Source organism: Schistocerca cancellata, chromosome 2, assembly GCF_023864275.1.
Source record: "Schistocerca cancellata isolate TAMUIC-IGC-003103 chromosome 2, iqSchCanc2.1, whole genome shotgun sequence".
In the NCBI taxonomy this organism is placed as follows: Eukaryota; Metazoa; Arthropoda; class Insecta; order Orthoptera; family Acrididae; genus Schistocerca; species Schistocerca cancellata.
The window spans coordinates 682,015,018-682,038,640 of NC_064627.1; positions in this window are offsets into that span (position 1 = coordinate 682,015,018).

Consider the following 23,623-nt stretch of genomic DNA (forward strand, 5'->3'; position numbering starts at 1 on the left):
GTTCTGCTATAAACAATAGAGCTTATCGTTTTATTAAGCATATCTGTGTTAACCTGTGAGCGTAGCTTTGGTATACTCGTATTCATCACCTTCACATACGGTTTCTCTTCTTCAGTTATTATGAAACAACAGTCATCGGTTTTACTTCTGAGGGTAAGATCAGATTTCATAGTGAGATCATTAGCGATCTGCACAATATTACTTTCCTTGAAAAATTGCTTAGTGTTATTAAAGTAATCTTGGTCGTAAATAATGACCACAGCATTGATTTTACTACTGATTTTTTCCGGCAGTGTATTTTGATGGAAACAATAAAAGTCCTTCTCACAGTGTTTTCGTTGTTTATTTTCACACTACAGCTGTTATGACGCTAAGATCGGAAGACAGGTATGTAAATCAGCCATGTATTTATCTAGAATCTAGACGAGTGTAGCAGTGGATAACATCACAATTAGCCTGGGATGTGAATGAGACTAACCTCTCTAAATGCAGCTTAGCATGTAGCTCAGAACCCTGTCCAGCCAAAGAGACGGACTTCTATACTTCTGCACTATATACTTTCATATACAACCAAGTCGAGTCAAAATAAATAAAAAATCTGATCGTTTCCTTGATCATTACAAAGCAGCACATCTATAAATGAATACAGGTGATACTTTGGCGCTACAGTCTGGAAAAGAGCGACCGCTACGGTTGTAGGTTCGAATCCTGCCTCGGGCATGGATGTGTGTGACGTCCTTAGGTTAGTTATGTTTACGTAGTTCTATGTTCTAGGGGACTGATCACCTCAGAGGTTAAGTCCCATTGTGCTCAGAGCCATTTGAACCATTTTTGATACTTTGGCTTCGTCTTATACGCGCGAGGCACTTTTTCTCTTGTTGCAGAATCATTTATGAGTTGCAGACGGCGTTGTAACCAGAACACAGAAACTCTATGTACAACTGGAAAGTACTCTTCATACAAGAAGTAGCCACAGGTTACATTCACCTAATATAAGGCGACACATCTTCAGTGATTGGTCAGCTCGACGGGGAAGGGGCTTTATGGGTCATGACTACGATGCCCCGACTATATCGGAGCTTACTGGAAATCATTTCCACTCACAGCATCCATGAAGCAAGAGCTGACTTTTGTAGTCCGCTAGTCGTGCGGGAATCAGATGGACCTACCAACACAGGAAATTTGTTTTAGCCCTGACGTAGCGACATTGTATAGTGTAACATAATAAGTGCACAGCTAGGGACAGTACAGAACACTGTGGAGTGGCCCCAGATATGCAACCAGAAGGGTATACGGTAAACGTGAAAGGCATGGCCCCACTTAGTTGCCATCCATTTCTTCATCAACAATAACTGCATTTATCATGAATTAGGAGAATGCTAACAATCCGATACAACACCTTATTGACACATATCTCAAGCTTTCTTTAGGGTAAAGAATAAACGCAATGAATAAAAAATCTTGTTACAAGACAACAGAAGGGTAGGACTAGCGAACAGATTCAAGAAAAGTTCTAGTTTGACACCAGTTAAAATTCTCAATGAGAGTAATACGCCCTTCAAAAATATCGCTAACAATTAATGGATAAGCCCTCAGAATAAATGTAGAACAATTATTCAAACCCAGCATATTTAAGGTCAAAAGAGCAATTATTGACAATGTCAAAAGCTCGAGTGAATAATTCAGTTTATCCGGAGAATGAAATAACTGAGAAGGAAGCACAATCCATTACAATAAGCTTCCATGTTAACCTGGGTGACAATAGAAAAACAATTACAATGTAAGTAAAATAAGAACCTTTTAAAAACGTAAGCATAAAGCATTCTCCCTTAAAACCCAAGCTTGTTCCGATGGTAATTACAGAGTTGCTCAGAGAAGAAGAGGCACTCCCCGCCTCCGAATTAATTGAAGTACGGATCCCACTCCAGAATAATTTAACTGTCACCAATTTAGGCTGGAATTAAGCAAGAAAACGAAATTAGATATTTCGGCGGAGAACTGGCCAACGGAAGGCTAGAATGATACAGCCAGACTGGCGACTGTAACACACGCTGGACCACGCCGCAGCGAGTCAACACAAGCTGCAGTTCACTATTTCTCGCACAAGTACACAACCACCAGCTCCGCCATAAGAGACAGGAAGGCTCCATTATTCCGTCTGAAGAATAAATATAAAATGTCAAAGGTACACAACTGAAATAACTTGACCCAAAAATGTCGACATTCAATAACAGTAGGGTGCGACCCAATTAATGTAATGAAACGCTAATGATTATTTCTGTACAACTCCTAATAGCATCAAATTACCAGAGCTTCTATAGGGGAATAAGAAGCAATACAATAAATTGCTAAAATAGCCTTATTAAATTGGCATAAAGATGTGCTTGCAGGTACTGAACTTGAGTAAGAGTACTTAAGCAGGAAACTGGAAGAACAGCGGCGTGGGCAGAAAGTGTACACCGTTTAACTTACCTTAAATAAAAGTACACTAATCTTATTTACACGTGAACAAATGTGCACTGCCGGTACACAAGACGATATCTAAAACATAGTCCAGTAATATACTTGATTAAAATCAGTTATCACCATTATAAATACAGAATTTAAAGAAGGTAACCTTTTAAATGTATCTAGAAAAAGTAATAAGATAATTAAAGCAATGCGTAAGATGAGCAAGCCCTTCCACAAAAACTTGTTACAGATATCAAGTACACATTAAAGAGACACCAGAAGAATTACACACAAACATGCAGCCTTCCATTCCATGGGCATCACCTCACATCCATACCAATGTCAAAACAAAATTTCCAAACAGAAGTAGACACCATTAAATATATTGTATATAACAATGGCTATAACCATGAAGTAGCTGACAAAATCCTGCCCTACATTTATGCTCCCTCTGCAATAACAACCACACCAAAAACCAACTGGTGTACTATTCCATATCTAGGTAAGCTATCAGACAAACTACCCGAAACACTGAAATCCCAAAGCTACAAAATACCATTTTATGTAAGAGGCACTAAAGCTAATCTGCGATTCAACAACAAGGACAAAACAGATAAACTAAGCAACAGTGGGGTCTACAAAATAACCTGCACTGGCTGCAATAAAATGTACATTGGTCAATCGGGCCGGGCTATATCGACAAGGCTGACTGAACATAAACAAATCTGGAGATTAAATAAATCAGACTCCACCTTTGCTGAACATGTGTTCAAAAATCGCTGTTGTACAAGCAACAATTAGTGTCCAGTGCAACTGTTCACAACAAATACAAAAAAATAGTAATTTTGCAATTATGTGTATTCTAAATAATTTTAATTATTGTCATACATGGTACTGACTAACCATAAAATGTGATTTATTATGTTAAAGAATAGTTTTACAGAACAAAATGTCAAAAGACCCGTTTGACAATCCCAAAGACAATACCACAACTAAAGATCGTATCTAGGTGCGTTGTATCTTAGTCCAGAATGTTTGGTTCGTAAGAACACAAGCTCGTTGTAAACAATAGCCAGTAGCTATCTGAAGATGGTCTAATAGGCCGAAAACTAGTTCATACAAATAAAAATCAGTAGAACAAAAAACTGCCTACGGTAAGTGTTATTCAACCCTCAACACAGTAGTCATTAATAGGGCAGTGAGGAAACTCAGAGCAACGGAGGCCGGAGCAACACTCGATTACGTTGATGCAGGCAGGACCACAGAACCAACAGCCACAAGGTTTATCCACCAAAGTCATGCATCGTCGATGCAAGAAAGCCAGCAAGAGCAGGTCACATAAGGGAACCGCGAATAGCCCTCGCAAGGCACGCGGCACCACCAACTGTCCCCAAATAGGAGACAGGAAGCACGCCATGACACGGGAAGCAACACGCGCTGAACGCCGGTCGCGACCGCAGCGCTCTGCCGCCGCCCCTGGAAGCTGTCCAACTCATCTCCCTCCGTGTCGCTACGGCTGCTCGCCCTCAGCCAAACCGCCACCTCGCGGAGCGGGAGCGCGCAGTGTCGAAAGACGAATCGAGGCGAGCCAGCACGGCTCACAATGAGGATCTGAGAGACAGATCTGGGTGGTAGGTCAGCTGATATTTATTTGTTTCAGAACAGAATGGTCTTTTCAACGATATCTCTTAATGTGAAACTATTCTCTCTCGTTCCTGTGCCTATGCCCATTCGCTCATTTCACCTACAACTACATGAGTTTGACGCAGCAGTAAGGAAACAGGTACTCGCCAAGGTGGGAGTTCCACAGGTGTCGTGTAACATTATACAACGCGCTGTGTGTTCTCTGTAGTTGAGGGAGTTAATGTTCGATCACCATACGCTGACACATGTACAGCGACATTTGTTTATTGGTGTGGAGACAGGTTAAATAGTGGCTTACAATCGCTGGTCGTACTAGCAGAGTGGAAGAGAACAAGGAACGAAGGAGGAAGCCAATCCTATCTTCTCCTGTCACTTGACTTTTGTTATTTTTTCCTACTGATTATATACAAGATTTTTACGAATGCGTTATGTGTATTCGAAACTAATAATTGTTTTTCTTTACTAGCAACTTAACTATTTCAGGACGTCGTAGCAGATACCTCATTAACAGCTTCTTTCTTGCAGGAGAGATTTCTCATGGTCCTCTTCCCGAGACTCTTCTTTATAACAATTCTTTGTTTCATAGTCTGAACGTCCACTTACTTCTTTTTAACATTCCACTATAGTAAGCCTCCCGCGCTATGAGTATTCCCTGTTTCCGCTTCCGATATTTTCCCAATGTGTACGTTTCATTTCGCTATGATGGCATGGTACAAACTGTTACGTTCATCAATTTATTTCTCCAAATGTCATGTCAGTATCCCACTACCATACTGAAACTTGATTTCAGGATTGTCTATTCCTGATTGCTGCACAGTCCATATTCCACTTCTACGCGATGTGGTTCTACGGAATGAGAACTCAATCGTCAAACTCACGCTAACCACTGATGTAACATGAGCTATTTTGTTAATAAGACTTCACCGGCTGAAAAATCCTTGGCCTCTTCTGTATTCCGTTATACTTTATCTCAAATACATAGGTAATGTCTAGCAACATTTTGAGTCGTTGACCGCCGATATTTTTCTCTGTTCTTGGCCTTATGTTTGATGACCACACAGCCACCACAATCGAGAGATACTATCAATAGTCAGTTTTGAGCGTTATGAATATAAATTGATACACACACACACACACACACACACACACACACACACACACACACACACACACATTGCTATCACAGAGAAAATAAATTCATTTAAAAAATTACGGTCACACGAAAACTTACTGAACTTTGCCAGCGCCAAATTATGTTATCGAAAATCGTCAGCTTTCGTGAATACTTTTATGAAATTGTGAATTTGATGGTTCTAATTGATATTGATTTTCTGTAACGATGGGTGTGATAGCATTCATCGAAGACTTGTAAGCCAACCGGTAGGTAACGTATGCCAGACGATTTTCTTTCATAACGAAGGAGAAACAGTTACAGTTTAAATTCGTCAAAATAATTTTTGAACAGAGGAGGAAGCTAAAGACATTGAACTTGTTTTTGGAAAATATCCCGTTCATAGAATACACCTTGTGTCAAACTGAATGTGATTTCGAACCGTGTGAGCTGTTAAGTAAGACGAGTTGTGGTGTGATTACTATACGCTTCTGTTCCATCAGGTCTACAGTGATAACGGGAGTATACCTGAAACCGTCATGCAGTGTGTGACAAATTTATTCTAGGTACTGGACTTCTAGAGATTGATACAAAAACATTTCCTTAGGGAATACGTCCAATGTTACCAAGGACACAGTATCAAATCCTATATTTAAACATCTCGCTAAAACTGATTTATCATAATATATTTAAGAAATTGCTCTCCATATCTGCAAAATATTCTTCAGTTCTACTTCTATGAGCCATATTGTTAGTACGGCCTCACATATTCTTACATGTCTCTGGAACCCAAATTGATATTCGCCGAGATCGGCTTCCACCAGTCTTTCCATTAGTCTGTAAATAAGATTTGAATAGCTTAGTACAAAGCAGCAGAAACGAATTCCTTGATTTACAGAATGAATAATATCGTGGATATGTTCAAATTCATATCATTTCCTTCTCAACTACTGCATTCCTTTCGTGCACTTCGATCATTGTAAATACAGTCTGTTTCCCGTAAAAATTACCGTTAATCCTCCACTCGCAGTACATTATCCTTATTATCCTTAGAATTTCAGAGTATGTTTGCACTTCACGGGTCTTGTCGTATCTGGAAATTTTATAAAGCAGGGCGTCCTCCTTTTCAACTTGTGTTTTATGGTACGTTGTGGTATCTGGATTGTCTTGAGTGCTATTACATTTCCCCTATAGCTATCGTAACCTTCCCCGAGGTCTGCATACACCAATATCTTACCTTCTATGATGAACTGTAGGATCAAGACTGTCCTGTGTGTTACGATCGTTATTAAATACACTCCTGGAAATGGAAAAAAGAACACATTGACACCGGTGTGTCACACCCACCATACTTGCTCCGGACACTGCGAGAGGGCTGTACAAGCAATGATCACACGCACGGCACAGCGGACACACCAGGAACCGCGGTGTTGGCCGTCGAATGACGCTAGCTGCGCAGCATTTGTGCACCGCCGCCGTCAGTGTCCGCCAGTTTGCCGTGGCATACGGAACTCCATCGCAGTCTTTAACACTGGTAGCATGCCGCGACAGCGTGGACGTGAACCGTATGTGCAGTTGACGGACTTTGAGCGAGGGCGTATAGTGGGCATGCGGGAGGCCGGGTGGACGTACCGCCGAATTGCTCAACACGTGGGGCGTGAGGTCTCCACAGTACATCGATGTTGCCGCCAGTGGTCGGCGGAAGGTGCACGTGCCCGTCGACCTGGGACCGGACCGCAGCGACGCACGGATGCACGCCAAGACCGTAGGATCCTACGCAGTGCCGTAGGGCACCGCACCGCCACTTCCCAGCAAATTAGGGACACTGTTGCTCCTGGGGTATCGGCGAGAACCATTCGCAACCGTCTCCATGAAGCTGGGCTACGGTCCCGCACACCGTTAGGCCGTCTTCCGCTCACGCCCCAACATCGTGCAGCCCGCCTCCAGTGGTGTCGCGACAGGCGTGAATGGAGGGACGAATGGAGACGTGTCGTCCTCAGCGATGAGAGTCGCTTCTGCCTTGGTGCCAATGATGGTCGTATGCGTGTTTGGCGCCGTGCAGGTGAGCGCCACAATCAGGACTGCATACGACCGAGGCACACAGGGCCAACACCCGGCATCATGGTGTGGGGAGCGATCTCCTACACTGGCCGTACACCACTGGTGATCGTCGAGGGGACACTGAATAGTGCACGGTACATCCAAACCGTCATCGAACCCATCGTTCTACCATTCCTAGACCGGCAAGGGAACTTGCTGTTCCAACAGGACAATGCACGTCCGCATGTATCCCGTGCCACCCAACGTGCTCTAGAAGGTGTAAGTCAACTACCCTGGCCAGCAAGATCTCCGGATCTGTCCCCTATTGAGCATGTTTGGGACTGGATGAAGCGTCGTCTCACGCGGTCTGCACGCCCAGCACGAACGCTGGTCCAACTGAGGCGCCAGGTGGAAATGGCATGGCAAGCCGTTCCACAGGACTACATCCAGCATCTCTACGATCGTCTCCATGGGAGAATAGCAGCCTGCATTGCTGCGAAAGGTGGATATACACTGTACTAGTGCCGACATTGTGCATGCTCTGTTGCCTGTGTCTATGTGCCTGTGGTTCTGTCAGTGTGATCATGTGATGTATCTGACCCCAGGAATGTGTCAATAAAGTTTCCCCTTCCTGGGACAATGAATTCACGGTGTTCTTATTTCAATTTCCAGGAGTGTATCTCTTGTACCGAAATTAATCTTACCCGAAGTCGGCTTCTACCAAGATTTCCATTCTTGTCTATTAAATTCCTGTTAGTATTATGCAACCATAAATTATAAAAACGATAAGCAACTAAACTATAAGCATCCAAACTAAACTGCAAGCAACCGCCTCCATAGGAATTTTGAATATTGAGATCTGGAAGTCTGAGAGTATTTCACCCATCTGATATATCTTAAATTCCAGTGGTAATAGTGTTGAAGTGTGAAGTTGTGTAACCCAGGCGCTTTGTTTCAACTTTGGCGTCTATTCAGTCTGTGAAATTACGGAGCTCTTATCTCATCTTTCCTTCTCTCTCTCTCTCTCTCTCTCTCTCTCTCTCTCTCTCTCTCTCTATGATACTATCTTCACGTTTCTTTCCTTTATGTACCATTCCATATATTCCTCCCACATACCAGCATGTTAGCACAACCTCGCAACCTGGGGGTTGTAAAATTTTCTTATAGGCGACATCAGTCTTTCCAAAAATAGTCATTTAACCTTATACTGCTTTGCACTTGTTCTCTAGTCATTCTTGCCTATTTGGTGCTTTCTGTACATCTTATTCTGTAGACGTCTGCATACCCTATTGGTTGATCAATTCGCTGCATTTTTAATTTTCTAATTTCTTCAAATAAATTCAGTATATATCCTGTAAACGCAGTCTTTGAGCCTAATTGTTCTTCTCTGGCATTTATTATAGAATCTATTTTCATTCTCCTGTTTCAGTCAATAGTTGCCTAACGCTTCTACTGAAATTCTCAGCAACCTTTCATTCTTTCGACTTATTCAGATTTCCATTGATTTGATACCATTCTGTAATTTCATAAATTTTAAAAATCATTTCTTTACCCATTATTTATGATTTAAGTTTAAACTTAGAGCTGAAAAGTTTATACGGTTTCAAATGTAGTTTCCAGATGCCTGTGTTGCCATTATAAAATCTACATGAATCTCTGTAGTGTCTAGATCTCTTTCATGTATATAAATTTGCTTCTTGATTACAATTACTGAGGTAAGTCCTGGCTTTTGTCTATCTTGTCTATGATAGCACGTTGACTGTCCTGTTCATAGCACGAACGTTCCAGTTTTCCCACACATGGTTAGACCTACTCGTGCACTACCCATATTTTTCTGTTGGTAATCTTGCACTCATCTTACCAGAACTTTGTTTCGCCTTTCACTGCATCACTCCGTTTCCCACATGTAACTTCAACAACCAATTTCTGTTTTCTACTTTTCTAACCTAAATTGAGGGGTCTAAAATTCCATGATCGTTTTGCCTGATAATAGCTTCTTCCTGATGAGTTCCTAACTGAAGTCGGATGAGCGACTCTTTTACGAGCCGAGTATTTTATCTAAGAGTAAGCAATCATACTCACAGCACCCACATACCATATGCATGTTTGGTGGCGTTACAAGTCCAGGATATTCAGTCATTCAGTATTTTGCCCTTTCAGCGACTGAAAATAATGGAGCCTGTGTTTAAGAGGCGTTAGTCATGTCTCTGCAGATATACTCCTCGGCAGTGGTTGGAGACGCTGTCAGATTATCTCTGCTGTTGAGTGCTCAAGCAAGCCCAATTCGGCAAGGTCCATGGTACCTGGTGGGCGACGGAAAGTTAATGATTACGATCGCAGTGGTGATATTTTAAATACCCTCCAGTATAATCCTAAATCCAAGCATTTCTCATTCCAGGTTTGCATCTGCCAACGGCCTTGTCAAAGAGGGCGGAGGAGTCGACACATATTCTGGGCATTATCTTGCCATTTGGATGGGAAACTGCCTCAAAAATTGTAATTGAAAGATTGCCCTCCTATTCTGGATTAGTCCTCCATTGAGATATCTGGGAGGGGATTGTTAAGGGGGGGGGGGGGTGGAGACCGTCAGCTGGAAAATGGAATAACCAACGACGATATGGCAAAGTGCGAGACGGAATCTGGGACGTCAGAAGTTTGAGCTTAGTAGGAAAATTAGAATGAATTGTAAAGATGGTAGGATTTCTGACCGGATAACTGTATGGTACTATCAACAGCAGCAAAAAATATTACAGTGGAAGCAAGAATCATAAGAAATAGGAATAAAATTGAGTGTGACACAGGCATATTTTTTGATCTTTCTAGAGCGTTTGATACAGTCGACCACAAGATTTTATTAAATAAATTAGAAGCATTAGGAAAAAGAGTGGTAGCTAATTACTGGTTTAGATCGTACCTAACAGATAGGGTACAAAGAGTAGAAGTAACACATACTTCACATAGATCCAAACATTTAGTAAAACACTTATCAAAACCAGAATACATTAATGTAGGAGTTCTACAAGGTGGCATATTAGGACCAATACTATTCCCGATATACATCAATGACTTTCCCAGTAGTGTTACTCACAGTGAAAAAATTCTCTTCACTGATTACAGCAGTACTGTAGTCACTGAGAAAACAAGAGACCTCCTTCACGAGAAAGCAAATGAAGCTCTCAAGGAAGTTTATGATTAGTCAATAAGCAATAAAGTGACATTGAACCAAGGAAAACTAATGCCATGAATTTCAGTTTGAAGAGGAAAAATGACAATGTTAAATGTAGATAGCACCTGTATAGACTGTGTAGCAAATGCTAAATTTCTAACAATGAATATTGATTCTCAATTGAAGTGGTGTGAACACACAAAGGTACCTACAAACAGAATATCATCAGCATGTTATGCCCTTAGAATCCTATCATCAGTGTGTAACGTGCAGTGTATTTTAGTTACATATTATTTATTTTTCTTTTTTTGGTCATCAGTCTACTGACTGGTTTGATGCGGCCCGCCACGAATTCCTTTCCTGTGCTAACCTCTTCATCTCAGAGTAGAGCTTGCAACCTACGTTCTCAATTATTTGCTTGACATATTCCAATCTCTGTCTTTCTCTACAGTTTTTGCCCTCTACCGCTCCCTCTAGTACCACCCCTAGGACAAGAGAGTGCCCTGAACCTCTATCCGCTCCTCCGCCCTCTTTGACAAGGCCGTTGGCAGAATGAGGCTGACTTCTTATGCCGGAAGCCTTCGGCCGCCAATGCTGATTATTTATCAAAATTTAGGCAGTGGCGGGAATCGAACCCGGGACCGAAGACGTTTTGATTATGAATCAGAGACGCTACTTCTAGACTACACTCAACTCATAGCTATTGCATTCTTTGTTGGGGAACATATGCACAAAATAAGAACACAATTTTCAAACTCCAGAAAAGAGCCATAACAATACTAACCAAAAATACTAGTCGAGCTCATTGTAAAGATCTGTTCAAAACACATGGAATTTCAACTTCCCCATGTGAATACATTTATCAGGAAGTTGTACACATGAAAAATAGCATTGGTAAATACTGCACAGAGAGCTCTGTCCATGGCCATGCAACAAAAGATAGAATCAACATACATTTACCAAAATAAATAAACATAAAATTTAAAACAGCATTTTCTACCAGGGAATAAAACTGTGCAATAAATTACCAAAAGATTTTAAAGATATTACAAAAAGACACTCATTTAAAAAAAGAAATTACAAAAAGACACTCATTTAAAAAGGCAGCTAAAAAGTACCTGTTATGCAATACTTTTTATACACTGAAGGAATACTTAGATAAAAAAAATTATACAGGTAAATAATAATAATGATTATAAAACATCCAACATTCAACATAACACCTTCACTTTATGTTTCTTTCCTTGTTTTTTTTTCCTTTCTAGAAATAATTACCCCCCAAGCTATGCATAGTACAATACTAACACCTGTTCTTCTTTCTGAGCGCAACATCTCACTCATCAAAGAGGGATGCTGACTCAGTTTTTCAGGATAGCAAATGGGAAGTTGCAGTACAGAAAATGGCCCAGAGATCATCAATGTGTGTGTGTGTGTGTGTGTGTGCGTGTGTGTGTGTGTGTGTGTGTGTGTGTGTGTGTGTGTGTGTACAGTGTGTGAAGTGTTATGAAAGAATGTGTGTATAGTGTCTGCTGTGACTGATAGCTAGATATGAGTGAACAGTGCGGCATTACATCATTTAATAAGTTATTTGTAAAAATAGTATTGTATACCAAGAGTAATTCTAATGATTGTGTCTAACTAGAAGTCTCCAAATATATGTCTATACGTATTAGCTTATTTGAAATTGGTCTAAACATGTAAATACGTTGACATGTCCTACATCCTTGTAAAAAGAGATCTACAGATGAATAATGCTACTGCTGCTACTACTACTACTACTATTAATTATACAACAAATTTCAGATGGTAAAAGCGAACAATCTGTCTAAGAGTCACAAGGGGAGGATGTATACTTGGAATATACCACGAGAAACGTGAAACATACATCTGGATTACATGAAGATCAGACAGAGGTTGCAAAATCCGATATTGGATTGTAAGGAGCAGCAAACAGCAAATATAGATTCAGATCATAATTTAATAATGACGAAAGCAGATTGAAGTTGAAGTGAATTATACAGAAGAAACATCGTGGATAAACCTGGGGAGCTGAAGTACTAAAGAATAATGAGAAACGTTTGAAGTTCGCTAAATATGTGGATACTGCATTAAGAAATATCACAGTAGGCTCTTCGCTTGAGGATGAGCGGAAATATCTAAAAAGGACATTCACAGATGTTGGATAGTCAGACTTCGGTACAAGGAAGGCAACTCTGGAGAGACTTCGTATATCGTAACAGAGGAAATACCTCAACTGATCGACGAAGGAGGAAGTTCAATAATGTTCGGGGAAAGACAGCAATACCGCAATCTGCAACAAAATCATTTAGGATGAAATTAGTAGGAGGAGCTGCCCACCCAAGGTGTGATGGACGCAGGGAAAATGTGAAGAAATCGAAAAGAAATGATCGTCGGAAAGACTTACTCAGACTACAGAAGAGTAAAAACAACCATCCTGACATTAAAAGCAATGGTAGTAAGAATGAGAGTGCAATGGAGATTCCATTGTCAAACGCATAGGTAAGGTAGGATACGTGTAAAAATTACACAGGACGCCTCTATGTGTTTGGCGTGGGGGGAGGGGAGGGGGGAGTACCTAAATCCTGAATGAAGTGATAGAAGAAGAAACTGGAGTCGATAAGGAAGACACTGGAGATCTATTATTAGAGCTATAATATAATAGAGATCTGGAAGACTTGAGCTCGAATGAAGAAGAAGTGATATGTAACATTCCGTAGGAATGATAGTGTCGGAAGTTCCATGCGGCTTTTCGCGGATGATGCTTTAGTATACAGAGAAGTTGCAGCATTAGAAAATTGCAGCGAAATGCAGGAAGATCTGCAGCGGATAGGCACTTGGTGCAGGGAGTGGCAACTGACCCTTAACATAGACAAATGTAATGTATTGCGAATACATAGAAAGAAGGATCCTTTATTGTATGATTATATGATAGCGGAACAAACACTGGTAGCAGTTGCTTCTGTAAAATATCTGGGACGATTTCTGCGGGACGATTTCAAGTGGAATGATTATATAAAATTAATTGTTGGTAAGGCGGGTACCAGGTTGAGATTCGTTGGAAGAGTCCTTAGAAAATGTAGTCCATCAACAAAGGAGGTGGCTTACAAACACTCCTTCGACCTATACTTGAGTATTGCTCATCAGTGTGGGATCCGTACCAGATCGGGTTGACGGAGGAGATAGAGAAGATCCAAAGAAGAGCGGCGCGTTTCGTCACAGGGTTATTTGGTAACCGTGATAGCGTTACGGAGATGTTTAGCAAACTCAAGTGGCAGACTCTGCAAGAGAGGCGCTTTGCATCGCGGTGTACCTTGCTCACCAGTTTTCGAGAGGGTGCGTTTCTGGATGAGGTATCGAATATATTGCTTCCCCCTACTTATACCTCCCAAGGAGATCACGAATGTAAAATTAGAGAGTTTCGAGCGCGCACGGAGGCTTTCAGACAGTCGTTCTGCCCGCGAACCATACACGACCGGAACAGAAAAGGGAGGTAATGACAGTGGCACGTAAAGTGCCCTCCGCCACACACCGTTGGGTGGCGTGCGGAGTATAAATGTAGATGTAGATTTAGATGTAGGAACTTAGAAACTCACTGGGGAAAATTGCCACCAATCTATGAAACTGGCGATTAACCATCAGACTTCCAGAATAATGTCATCGACACTTTTCCGAAGAATGCAATTGCAGATAGGTGAGAAAACTATCTCCCAGTAAGCTTTACATCTCTTGAATCCAAGTTTCTGACAAGACCAATATACAGAATAATAGGAAAGAAATTTGAGGAACCATTAGATGACGATCAGTTTGGCTTTAGGAAAGGTAAAGGCACAAGAAAGGCGGTCTTGACGTTGTGCTTAATAACGGACGATAGACTGAAGACAAATCAAAGTACGCCTATAGGGCTTATTGATATAGAAAAAACGTTGGATATTGTGAAATGATGCAAGAAATTCAGAGACAAACAGCATAAGCTACAGGGAAAAATGGGTGATATGCAGTGTGTATAAGAATCAAAAAGAAGACCAGGAAAGAAGTTAACGGATCAGAAAGGGCGTAAGACAGACATGCACTCTTTCGCCCTTACTGTTCGATCTACAAGTCAAAAAAGCAATGACGGAAATAAAAGAAAGCTTCAAGGGTGGGATTAAAATTCTGGGTGAAAGGACATCAATGATAACACAAGTAGATGACGTTGCTACTCTCAGTGAAAGTGAAGAAGAATTACATTGTCTATTGAAAGGAAAGAACAGTCTAATGAGTACAGAATCTGGATCGAGAGTAAACAGGAATAAGGCAAAAGTAATGAGAAGTAGCGGAAACGAGAATAGGGAGAAAATTAAAACCAGAATTGGTTGTCATGAAGTGGACGAAATGAAGAGATTCAGCAAGCAAAATAAAGCGTAATGGTCAATGCAAGAAGAATACAAGAAGCAAACTAGCAGAGACAAGAAGGACCTCCTTGGTCAACAGAAGTCTACTGCTGTCAAACATAAGCTCTGTTTCGAGGAAGAAATTTCTGAGAATGTACATCTGAAAAAAAAATTGTTTCATGTACATTTTGAGTAACACTTGTGGCATTCACACTACTCGTGAAGGTGAGACAATGTCACATGCGGTTGTACTGAAACATTGCATTAGGATAATATTCGGCAGTACATGTTTGATTTGAGTTTCTCCAAAGTTTGCTGCTTTCGCAACAGAATTACAGCGTAGCTGATAAGTAATAGGTTTGTTTCTCGTGTTCATATGTTTACACCTTCAAACATGTCTTTCGTAAATTTTATTACAATACATAGTTCGAATGGTAGTTCATCCTGTGCGATTTCTAATGGATACTGACAACCACTGCTCTTCACACATCTTTTTATTTCTGAGGCTGCCATTACGTTAACGTCTATAAATGCTACAATTTATTTCCATGATATTAACCTTTTCCGCAGTCAAGGCAGTTTTAAGTTTGCTCCTGCATGTTTTGCGAGGAATGTTAATTTCAGTTTGGGTACTGGACAATTGTTTCGCATGCTGGAAAACTTGCAGGCTTTATATCTTCATGAATATTCCCTAATGTCGCACTGTTAGGTTTTATTTTTCACCTTTGATATTTGTAACGTTCTGTCATTCAGGATGCTGTGTACAACTACAGATATAGAAAAAAAACGGCTTTTATGCAGTAATTGTCCTAATTTTTTTTACAAACAACACAAGCTAAACGTCAGTTTCTAAATAGATCAGTACAGAGCGGAGAAGTGTTATGCGTACTCCATTAGGATACACACGAAGAAGAAACAGTAGAAAGATAGACTCTAAAGAGTGTGTAAATTTTTCATTTAATATCTCCTCAAACCATACCGAGTTTATATGTATGCATAAAATTACTGACAAAGCAGTACTTGTGTTCGGAAATTCATCACCGCAGCAATATTAGGGGTACTTGTTAGTCCAGAGTTTTATTATTAATCAGCAGAAAATTTCATTCACGCAGTACCTTTACAAGCGAATTACAGCTATTAAATTTGCAATTAACTCAATGCAGTCAATAGTTCGATATAAAACATTTCCGTACGTTAAAACTAGAAACATGTTCTGTGGTGCCTTGTTTGCATTCAAATTTAAACTCGCAGTAATTACCATGCCATTGTTCTTCAATGAATTCGAATTGCCATTAGGCGCATTGCTCTGAAAAACCCTAATCACGATTATCATTAATCGTTCTTATAGTTACTTCTCTGGAATGAGCCTATCAGCGCTGCCGAAGGTTATAGCACTTTAATACTTCTTCTCGCATATGTCACTTAGGACAAAAGAGGTTACTTATTTTGAAAATCTATGTCAAACGACTTACCTCTTCTCTTGGACAAGTCAGTGTGTTGCGACCACTTGAGAAAGAAAGGCCTATGTGTCTTTGTTAAAATCTGAAGAAAGAAACCAATATGGTTAATAAAACCAAGCTACTGACAGAAAATTGTGATGTATTATTTATTGAACCCCCCCTCATACAATGGAGGACTAGTTCTTGTAACTATTTTCCTGTTACATTTATTTATTCAATTTTCGTGTTTAGAAGGAGTATTAATGAGGTAGTCTTTGTTTATGAGCAAATGCTCTCTCGTATATCTAAAGATCAGTGAGTTTAACGTTTCATGCTTTGGTTCATTTCTAAATTCAAATGTGTGTTTGTGCAGAAAATTTTCAAAACTCATCCTGATTGTACAAATGAATATATCATCGCCTTGAGCGATTGCATTCAGTTATTTCGCATCTGTCCTTCTGAGAATATGTTCACTAGAGCTAAGGGATTTTCGTTCGATGCTGCACTTAGTAATCATCTACATGACAAGTCTGCAGTTCATATTTAAGTTCTCTTGGCAGAGGGCTCATAGAACCACCTTCACACTATTTATCTGTAGTTCCACTTTCCAGTATCAATTGGGAGAACGAGCACTTAAATTTTTCCATGCGAGCTGTTATTTCTGTTATTTTTTTATGAAGATAATTTGTTCCTATGTAGATTGGCATCTTCAAAGTACTTTCGCATTCGGAGGAGAAAGTTGGTGACTGAAATTTCGTAAAAAGATCTCGCCACGATGAATATCGCCTTTGTTTTAATGACTGCCACCCCAGTTCGGATTACGTATCTATTACACTCCTTTCCGTATTCCACGGTAATACAGAACTAACTGCCTTTCTTTAAATTTCGTCGCTGTCAGTTATATCTAGTAAGGAAGCGATACCGTGCAGCAGTACTACACAAGAAGATCAAAAGAGCAGAATCTGCCGTATGTCCCTCAGTTGGCATCAAAGAAACCAATACCGTGCATTGTATTGTTGAACAAAAAAGTTACGAAGCAAATGCGCAATGAATTCCTCGTCGTTTGGCACTCGCAGAATTGAACGAGTTGTTTACTGGTTCAGCTTCTAACAACTGACATTCTTTCACCCACATGCTTTCACCGCAGTCGCCGTCAGTGTTTTCGTTGCCGCTGCTCCGTAACACTCTCCATATGCACCATGCATATATTACAAGCTACAACTACAGTAAATTCCTCATTTATTTAATGGGAATCCTCAGTCATTATAGGTGAGCACGTAATTATATAACCTTTTGTGTTGTCCATGTTTCTGTGGCTCAAACTGTGTTTGAGCCGTGTGGGAGTCGCTGGCGCCAGTGAGTCTCTTATCTAATAAGGGCAGTAATCCCGTTCGTTCTGGCATGCGCGTTTTCTCTTTGGTTTTCCTCATCTGGCCGCTATTTTTGCTCTGAGCTTCCGGCTATGGTTTGATTGGTTTTCCGCTCCGGGTCCCTAGTGTTCGTGCCTGTCCGTTGCTTGGGCATGTGTTGGCGAGTCTTGGAGTGACCGTTACGGAGGAGCGTTGGTTGCTCGCGGCGCTGTGTTATGGTTTGAGGAGTGTGTCGGCGGCGGGCTGGTGGTGATTACCTCCAATGCACTACCAAGTGTTTGTTTTGCACTACCTGATGCTTGATGCCTATGTATGCTGCGTGGATTCTTGTCGTTTGTTGCTACTGACGGTGGGCATCTTGCTGTTTCTTTGAGGTTCTGTTTTGTGATCAATCTGATCGTATTTTATACTCACAGCCGGAAACAGTGATGTGTATGTGATTATCCCCGCCGTGGAGGTAACAAGGAATCCGCTCTTGGTTACGGTATATGTTGAGAACTGGTGTTAAGAGTGTAAAACACTGCTCAGTGACGGGAGCACTAAGCGTGAGTAGTCTGAAGGCTGCATGAGTCGTTCCAGGATAGTGCGCAGGCTATGATTTATGTTTAGACAGTGTGCTTGTAATATTACTTGAGTGTCTTATGATTTATTCTGTGATCTTGTTTTATGGGTTTTTTATGCTCTTGGTTCGGCAGGCCGTTAATTTCTTCAGACTTTATGTTTGTTATTGGGGTCTGCCCTTAGAAGTAAAATATTATGAGCTGCAAGAAGTGAATAATTTTCCATGCTATTTGAAGTCTTGCATTTGTTAAGGGTATTAAATTTAAATGGGGGCATAACTTTGAAATAAGAGGGTTTGTGTTGTGTCCTTTGGTTTGGTTGTCTGCCTTTTGTTTCTTTTTTTTTTTTAATGTTACAGTGTATTACGTGCAGCAGGCACAGCCACATCCTCATTGACCATTACAGGGGGCGGTGCCTTGATTGAAATATGTTCGGACGCCGTTAGCTCGGCCAGCTACGTTTTGGTGATGCCCTTGCGCTACTTGGCTGTATCTTGTCAGAATCGCAACTCGCCCCAGTATTTGTCAGGATTTGAGTATTCCTTCTTGTAATTATTTGGAGATTCCTCTCGTTAGTGTGTTCAGGCTGCGCCAAGGCGCGTCCCTCGTTCCTAGTAGTTTGATCACTCTTGTATCAGGGTGGGTAATCCGTTGGGGTGTGTCCACTGTTGCGTGGAACTTGAGCTGACTATTAACATAACTGCCTTTTCTGCCTAAATATAGTTGTTATACTAAAAAGGGATTTCACGAGTAAGTTCAGTGGAATAAGTCACTGTATAACTGATGGGATTCCGTTGCTCTGTGATCTGTTTATTGGTCTAAGGTTCCCGTTGGGGAATCTTCTGTTTTACTTAAGATTTGTTGTTTAAAATTCTGTGCTGTTGCTTGTTTTACCAATGGGAATTTAGTCCCGGTAAATTCCTGTTAAATTTGTGGACAATTATGCTTGTCATCTTGCGCATCTGGGGCTATTCGTTACTTAGTTAAAAGGAAGGATCTTTACTAAACTTGTTTCATTCCATATACTCTTGTAAGGACTGCATAAGGTTTTTAATTATATTTGTTATTGGTGGCTACTGGAAGGCCGATTTTGGAAAAGATTTTGTAAAATTGTTTTTGGCATATATGTAATAAATCCTTGTGAACCACAAGCCTGCGGTTTCGTTTTCTTGTGATTGCCCTTTGTTGCTGGTTTGAGCATTGTAAATTTCACGTCGAAACGGGGTTGCAGTGTTCACTGGCCTTCTTTTTGGAAAGACCGTTAGCCATAGTATGTGCTTAGACCATATATATTCATTCTTTGTGATCATTAACTCAATATGTTTCATTAATGAGCCTCATAGATGAAAACTTCATTTCTTTCCAGTCTGCCCTGTTACCTTGACGTAATGGGTGTTAGAAAGGCAAATGAATACAGTTTTGGTGCACATATAAAATTCCTCCATTTACTGTCTCATCTTCTTGAGCTCGTGTCATAATGAAAGTTACATGTGCCTATAAAATCGATGTTCATGAGGTCAACGGCGAAATCGATTTGAGACAGATTGAGAGTAGTGTAGCTCTGTGGACTCTTGAAGAAAGGATACAGCCACCTCTCTGTTACCTCTCCTCTCCACCGTTGCACTCCTCTCCTACGTTGTCATCGAAGGTGTCTTGCACTATTACCATGATTCCTCCATGCCTTGGACACAAGGATAAGACCCTGTGTACAGAATAGTTGGAAATTCAAAGTAACCCAGTCATGATACAGGATTCCTCCCATACCTCTGACATCATAGTGGAAATAGGTCTGTTGCCCTAATTATAAATTGACACGAAATTCAAAAAAGTGTTCAAATGTGTGTGAAATTTTATGGGACTTAACTGTTCAGGTCATCAGTCCCTAAGCTTACACACTACTTAACCTAAATTATCCTAAGGACAAACACACACACCCATGCCCGATGGAGGACTCGAACCTCCGCCGGGACCAGGAAATTCAAGACGGTGCCTTGTTCTGTTAGAGTGAATTCAAGAAAAGTCAGAATGAGGTCAGAATCCATTATGATGGCTCTGGGGATAACAGGACAGTCTGCATGGTTGTAAAATCATGTAACATAATTTTAAAATTGTGGTTAATCAAATAAATCTACAGTTTTCTCCGCTCCTATGATATTACTATTCACTTACCTAATTTTATGTCCACTTGTGCTGTGCTGAAATAATTTCTCCACACGCCTCTGACATTGCAATTTAAACAATAGTCACTCTACATTTCAAATGTAAGAGCCAACTGCTGCTAACTTTAAACATATATGGCTTATTGGTGCAACATGCTTCTGAAACACTTGTCACAATTGTGTATATCAGGATGAGACTGGAAGAGATATGCAGTTGTATCTGTTTTTTTACACAAACACTACATGATTGCGAGGTGCCCTCCCACTCATCCCTGTGCATTCCTGGTCTTGCATGTTACCAACTGCAGATGACTCACCCACGCTGATGCAGCCATGAGAGACACACTCAAGTTAGTCACTGCCAGCTGAGAACAGCCAGCCAGTAGTCGCCAGATGTCACTTGCTGGCAAAACCGGAAAAAGCTGCAATGAGACACGATAAATGAATACTGCTGACTTGGCAGCCTAACGTGAAGTGCATGATTGTAGTCTTTATTTCAGTCACTAGCGTGTTGTTTGTGATGGCACTCCTGTCGCAACCTACATAGCCTAAGTTAAAATCGAAGGAAAACTTGGAAGTGCAAGTAGCACAGTTATGTCTTACCTCATACTGAAAATGTTAGGGAAATTCAAAATTCATCTAAGTTTAAGCACACTTATAGCCCACAACGTATCCTTCAGGGAAATTTAAAAATGTCAGAAGATGCCCGTCCATTCTCTTGGGAAAAGGGGTGTGCAGTTGCTGAGGAGTTAATACGAAGGACTTCTATGTTAATAAAATTCACCACAAAAAAATTATGTTTGGGATGGGTGGCAGCTGTAATGGTAGGTATGGTCAAGCCTAGCATCCAAGTTCTGCTATAAACACTTCTTTCATATATGAAGCCACCATGTATCAAGCATGTTTGAGAATGAAATTAGCTTACACTAATTTACAAGTCGAATCGTACTCCTCAAAAGACAGCAAAACAATTTGAAGAAATAGGGACGATATTAGATTTCATTTGCATTAAGTTTATATCCAATTTTACTATGTTGAAATAATGTCCCACACATACCTCTAACATTGCAATTTAAACAATAGTCACCCTACATTTCAAATCCAAGAGCTGACTTCTCCTAAATTTAAGAATGTATGGCTCGCTGGTGCAGCAAATGGTTCTCAAACACTTGTCACAGTTGTATGTGACAGTTCTGTGAGACATTTGTGTGCAAAAAACACCGCTATGACCAGCAACACAATGCAGGCCCCAACTGGAAGCTGAACAGGGGTCTGCTGACACAGGGTACTACTTGCTAGGAACAGTCTCCCTCCCTCCTCCACATCTCGTGCAGGTCACCTGTATGTACTTTAATTCAATCCTTTCTCATACGCATAATTCCAACCCTGCATAATTGTGATTAATCTTATTTCATGATGTAGGCCATGTGTTGGATCAACCATCTGCCACAGAAGTAATTACTGACTTGAAATTTGAAGTATATGTAAGAAGCCTCAGTTCAAGTGTTTTGTCTAATAAGAAGAGTAAAATTCAGTTTGCAGGAAAAAAAGTGAGTCAGTTCAGAAAATAATTGTATACCTATCATGGTGCATGTGTTGCTCGGTGGGAATTAACGGTCCATGTTGTTAGTCACGTATATATGTGTATCAAAGACTGTGCAAAATTTTGACACTTGTACTGGATGATTTCCTAGATGTCATTTGTGAAGACTTTTTTCTTGTAGGTACTATATGTTAACACCAAAGCATATTAATTATAGCTATTGATGCAGCTGATATTATACATTAGGAAGCTATAATCGTTGTTAGTATTAAAGCATAAAGTGCTTTGTCATCTGAATGGTATATGGCTATGAGAGTTATCGACGACATTCACCTGTGTACAATTTGTTTTCTTGAAAATATGGGAGCGGTATTTTTTATGCAGACACATTATATTTTTAATTAAATGTGTAAAATCCATTTCGTCATGTTTTGTGTCTCATAATAATACTTTTGGTTAGAGTAAGATAATTTTTGTCATAATAAATACAGCATCAACCAATAGTTTTCACATATAAAATATTTAACTGCTCTACTTTCTTTTGTAATTTTGCCACTTGTGGCAATGAACTGCTATGTCCAACAATATCTGGTAAAACATATGAAGAGCTATATTTCACTCTCTCACATAGCAACAGCTGAACATTAGGTGTCATCTAATGTAAAAATCTGTTAGTCTCTCCAAACCAGTAACAACTGGTATATAAAGATTCTCTGCCATTGCGAATTGTAAATTACTAAGATCATCTGATTTAGGAGTCAGGGGATATAAGTATGACTTGAGAGGTGGTTAACCATTCAATGTAAGTGGAATAGAAGAGATTGGTAAGTTAATAACAACTTAACACTCTAAATGCACTTAGAATTTTAAGGACTGATAAGACAGTGATTCCAGTGCTACTACTAACCTTCTGTGTTCTTCTATTCTGATGGTATTTCTTGCACGCTCGGTGACGATGTGCAGAACATCAAGTGCGAGCAAGTACAAGGGCGAGTGAGGGCCATAACAGTGGTCTCTACCATTGGATATGGGAGGCGATGTCCTTTATAAGCTGGACAGTGAACAGACGAACGGAACTCTGTGAAGATGACCAGGCGTCAGCAGGATGGCCACATCCCACGGACTATCAGGGCTGAGGACAATACACAAGGACAGTCGAAGTGCTAAAACTGCATCCACCATTGTTCTCCTTGTCTAATCTGTGAGTTGTACTTCGCACACTTACAAGGGGACGCCATCACGTTTGGAACACGGATTTGGTGCAAACTTCCTACACTCCACGAAGACAACAAAATGCGTAAGCAGTAGCGCGTAATTCTCAAGCGTTATTGAGAAAATCGCAAGATAATTTCGGTCGTCAAATATACACCCGTGCGTAGCAATTTTTACCATGAAGCGGCGGCAGCCCAGTGGCCACGAAGATAGGCGTATTGGGCTTTTAGTAATTCAGGGCAGACATTCAGTACACACATTGGAGCTTGGGCATTGGAGTACAGAGATTCGTACATGGACATCTAGATTGACGATCCATGAACTACACTCAGAGGTGGACAGACTCTTAGCCCCCTCAAGTTATGTCACTGTTGGTCTGCTGTAACTACAAATGCGAATGGTAAGAACACGTTGCACTATCAGCATGAGAGGGACTGATGGGTACAAATCGTTTTAACTTTTATGGATGAGGTGAACCCACTATCAGTTTCTCTGTCCTAGTAATGAGCATGTCTTCACTTCCTTTCATTCTCATAC